This window comes from Vigna unguiculata, unplaced genomic scaffold (genome assembly GCF_037176805.1).
Source record: "Vigna unguiculata cultivar grain cowpea cultivar isolate G323 ecotype 2 unplaced genomic scaffold, ASM3717680v1 ptg000395l, whole genome shotgun sequence".
Taxonomy (NCBI): Eukaryota; Viridiplantae; Streptophyta; class Magnoliopsida; order Fabales; family Fabaceae; genus Vigna; species Vigna unguiculata.
Window position 1 is genome coordinate 12,501 of NW_028197030.1, and position 5,000 is coordinate 17,500.

At 28.1% G+C, this 5,000-nt stretch overlaps 3 non-coding genes across 3 annotated transcripts; 2 read left to right on the top strand and 1 right to left on the bottom strand.

Moving 5' to 3' along the window:
• The first annotated feature begins 955 nt into the window (after window positions 1-955).
• Window positions 956-1,026, top strand: TRNAC-GCA (transfer RNA cysteine (anticodon GCA)). Its single transcript has one exon. It is a non-coding gene; the product is annotated as a tRNA-Cys (tRNA).
• Window positions 1,027-3,704: 2,678 nt separating this feature from the next.
• Window positions 3,705-3,788, bottom strand: TRNAY-GUA (transfer RNA tyrosine (anticodon GUA)). The gene has a single exon. It is a non-coding gene; the product is annotated as a tRNA-Tyr (tRNA).
• Window positions 3,789-4,729: 941 nt separating this feature from the next.
• On the top strand, window positions 4,730-4,801 carry TRNAT-GGU (transfer RNA threonine (anticodon GGU)). Its single transcript has one exon. It is a non-coding gene; the product is annotated as a tRNA-Thr (tRNA).
• The last annotated feature ends 199 nt before the right edge of the window (window positions 4,802-5,000 follow it).

Genomic DNA, 5,000 nt, shown 5'->3' on the forward strand with positions numbered 1-5,000 from the left:
TCGAAAAATATTCCACGATTTGCTGTCATGCTTCATCAAATCACATGAATCCATTTAGCAATATTGGAATTTCTATTCTTTATACTGAATTACATGAAATCTTACCTAATCCCGTGTATCAAATATTTCTTAGTGTATGAAATACCTATTATGAAAAGAGAAAGAAATATTAGAATTTGATACTCAACTTCGAAGGAATTTGCAACAAAACAAACAGATAGAATCGAAAGTCTAATCTAAAAAAGGATTGGAAATTTCTACGGGCATTTCAATATTTTTTTTAGGAATCTAAAAAAATGCATTTCATTTCTATCATTATTATGATATTACATATTCAAATTCAATTGGATACAAAAAAAAAATCCATTCGAAATTGTCAAGAAAAGATATATTTTGAAGTGAAGTATTTTGGAGAGAATTGGGGAGAATATGATTAGAGTATGTTATGTGTAATGTAATAAGGCTTGTATTTTTGAAACATGCATATATTTAACTGCAGCTATAGATCTGTCTATTTGTTCAGGATAACAAACACATAAGTTGTGTGAATTTTTACAAATTTTCTATTGAAAATTGTAAAAAAAGAATAAGCACGATAATTTCTTGAAAATACCGTATAGTATTGGTATTCTATATCTATATAGATATGGATAAGATACTCGATTAGATAATATCTGTGTAACAGATCAAATTGATATTCTAGGGTTTACATATATTGAAAGTTGCTGTTATAATTAGAATGAACAAAGTTAAAAAAAAAAGCAATATTGATTGGTTATGTATCAATTTTTATTTTCTGATCTCATTAAGAAAAAAAAATTTCTATTCAAATATTCAAGAATAATTCATAAAAGAATAGTTAACGGTTGCGATTTGTCTCAAGATTGTTTTTCAATTTTTCAATAGAAAGAAAAGGGGGGAGTATTCTCAAAAACTTCATATCTATATTTTTATTGGCGGCATGGCCGAGTGGTAAGGCGGGGGACTGCAAATCCTTTTTCCCCAGTTCAAATCCGGGTGTCGCCTGATCGATAAGAAACTGTAAATGAAAGATTATATTACGTTTTTTTAGAAAACTTTTTTTCCAACAGAAGCAAGCGAGGGAAAAGGAGTCTTGAGAATTGCGTTTGATTCGAAATTATAAGCATCAGTAGCTTAAAAAATGTTGTAAATATTTTTGTCTCGAATTCAAGGAAAGATTCTAGTAGTGAAAAGGAATCCATAAATTTAGAAATGATAGTTCGTTCACTACACAACTATTGTAGTGTCTGTCTCCTGACTGGGTCTTTTATTAGATTGGATTAAGAATAAGTCGGATAGGAAAGTCCATTTTTAGGTAGAGAAAAGGCAGAAGAAAAACCTTCTATACAGACTAATTTAAAGTTTATGAGTGCTTCCACATTTTATCAATATTATTTATTTAGATCAATTCTATTTAATAGCTTTAATTTAGCTAATTCGCTTTCGTAATATTCAAAAAAAGTATTCTTTAGATTTTCATATTCTATATTCTAATAAAATTAAAAAGTTTTGATTCTAAAATCGAATAGAAAAGAAAAAAAGTTTTTTTAATTATTTTAGAGAACGAATTGGGAGACATTTAAGGGACTATTTCAAATAGAAAGAAGAGTATAAGTATGCAAATGAATCTGTCTTGATTCTTTTTTTATGAAATCCTTAAGGAAATGATAAAAGAGAAATCTTAATATTCCCACCTGGTAGTAACATTCATTGACTTATAACTTCCTATAATTTTTTTATGTTTAATGTTTTATGATTTTACTAAAAATAATCAAAAAAAACTTTTTAGATGTTCTAATAACTAATAAATAGAATGAATTCTTGTTTTTCGTGAATGATGTTAGCCCAGAATCCTTTTTTTGACTCTGTAATAGCAATTCCACTATTATAGTATAGTATTTTTAGCGAATAATACAAAAAAAAGAATAGAATAAAAAATTTGAAAAAATAATGAAATAGTTCCTTCATATTTATAGAGATAGGAGACAAAATTTACATGGATATAGTAAGTATTGCTTGGGCTGCTTTAATGGTAGTTTTTTCATTTTCCCTTTCCCTCGTAGTATGGGGAAGAAGTGGGCTATAGGGATACTAAAAATTGAGTTAAGGGATCCAAGTAACCTTGTTGATTTCTACCTGAATTTTTGAATTTCGAAACTATTGAATGAAAATATTTCATTTAAACTAATACTAATTAATTGAGTTCAAATAGAAAATCTATCTTGATTCTATTATATTTTAGTAGTGTAATGTATTCTATGTATCTTATAGGAATTGAAAATACTCTTTCAATCAAACAAATATTTTCATTATTCCCATATTCCTATTTTGAGAAAAACAAGGGAATCAAAAAGAAGAAGAAATGGATTCCTATTCCAATCAAATTTTTCTTAAAATTTCTATTTCGATGAACTGACGCTTAACCTGGTTATATAGATATATATATATATGGAAAATGGCGGACCGTGTAATAACCATTCCTGTTTTTTTACCCCCTTTTTTTCCTAAGATACCGGAATTGTTTGTAAAAAGAATCTGAAAAAAAAAATTGGACGCAATTCTCAGATAGTAGAAATCAAATTGATTTCTACTATCTGGATTACGCTGATTGTACGATCATTTTTTTAAATCATTCATAAAAATGAAGAAATCATATTTCAGTGAAATTAGTCACTTTTACTTACCGTTTTTACATAAATTATAAGTAAAAAAGCAGTAGGAACTAGAATAAACAGTGCAGTAGCAATAAATGCGAGAATATTTACTTCCATAATCTTTATTATGTTCTATTTCTCTTAAATTTCTAAAAAAAAAATTCGGGATTTAATCCCATAGAAATGTTCAATCTTTCAACAATGGTATAAATTGGATTTCAATGATATCAAATCGGATCAATATCATGAATCACAAAATCTGAGCTATCAAATCAACTCATGAAATAGTATAACATAGGAAGATCTTTTATCCATACTAAATAAAACAAAAAAACATTTATTCTTGATGAAAGTCCAAAATCCCTTTCCTTCCTTTTTCGGCGAAACAAATGAAAAAGCAGGGGGGGGGCCCCAAATAAAATTTTGTTTATCAATTTGATTCCCTACAAATACACAAAAAAGGAATTTATTTTTTATTTTTTTGGATTTATATCCAACGGGATTGACGGGGCTCGAACCCGCAGCTTCCGCCTTGACAGGGCGGTGCTCTGACCAATTGAACTACCAATCCCAGGGAAAGGGGTGTACTGTATAAATATTTTTACGGACCGTTTCTGTCAAACCTTTTCTTTTTCTATTTCGGATTCGAACCTTTTTGTTGTAAATGAAAAAAGCGCATTTTTTTATATATTGATATGTATATCGATATCCACTTTAGTGAGATCGACACAAATTACTCGTAATCCGTTTCTTATTCTTATTCTATTAACAAATCGATTGAAAATTGAATCAATGAAAAAAAAATATTTTTTTTTTCAATTTTTCCTTATATTTTCTACTTACAGATCTTGACATGAATACCGATTATTAACAAGATTTTGAATTTGTGGAAAGAAATATGGAATACAGAAAAAAAAGAAATAACCTTAGATATGTTTAATATTTTGATTCTTCCGTATCATAGCACATCAGTCATTTCCAGAGAACTATAAATGGGTTATAGAATTTCATAGTGGATCGGCAAATTCTTGGGCCGAGCTGGATTTGAACCAGCGTAGACATATTGCCAACGAATTTACAGTCCGTCCCCATTAACCGCTCGGGCATCGACCCAGCACAATAGGAAGAATACATTTCAGTTTTTATTGAAAATTTTTGATCAACTTCCTTTCGTAACACCCTACCCCCAGGGGAAGTCGAATCCCCGCTGCCTCCTTGAAAGAGAGATGTCCTGAACCACTAGACGATGGGGGCATACTTGCCCGACCGCCATTATACTACGTTCATAGTATGAACAGTTTTTTGCAATTGTCAATATAATGATATGATTCGATAAAAAAAAATATTTTTCGTTCTTTCATAATTCCATAGAAATTTTTTATTAATCATTTATATTTCTAAATTTTTTTATTCCAGTCATAATAAGAAAAAAAAAGAAGTAATGTTCCAATAAAGAGAAAATTCTTCACAGGAATGATTCGTTTGTTGCAAAGGACGAGAGGTTAAAACTTCATTTCTATCATTTATTACTAATACTAAGATTCGATAGGTAGATTTATATCTAATACTAAGAAAAAAAACTTTGGAAAATAGAATTTTTCAATAAAAAAATAAAAATTTGGTTTAGGGACAGAACATATTGAATCCATTTTATCAATGATTCGATTTTATCAATGTTTCGATGAAATATTTTATTTTGTGAGTACATTTATGTATCAATAAAAAGAATTTAGTGTTATGATTAGAATGACTTCAAGAATCCATTTTGAAATAATATATTTGATATGGATCAAATCCAATCTTAATCAATTCTTTTTTTTAACTATATTCTATTCACTAGGTAAATCCAATTTTTTGTTCTTTGATGAGTCATTATACAAATAATAGATATTGATGTACATGTATTCTAATCCCATTTATATCATTTAATTTATATAATTTATATAAATTTATAGAAATAATTTATATAAATTTATAGAATAAGTATACACAGTAACAAATATATGTACTAGTCATGCTAGTTCCTTATTTAGAAATTGAAAGAAAGAAAAAGGGCCCTTTTAACTCAGTGGTAGAGTAACGCCATGGTAAGGCGTAAGTCATCGGTTCAAATCCGATAAGGGGCTTTTTACTTTTTTTTTCAAAAGCAATAGTCTTTCTATTTGAAGGAAGAATAAAAAGATTCTTGATATTTTGAAAAAGTTTCTATTTGTAATAAAAAAGAAAAAGTGTAAAATTCAATAATGGAAAAATAAAAAAAAGTAAGTGGACCTAACCCGTTGAATTATATTTATATCTACTATTCTGATATTCAAATTTGATAAA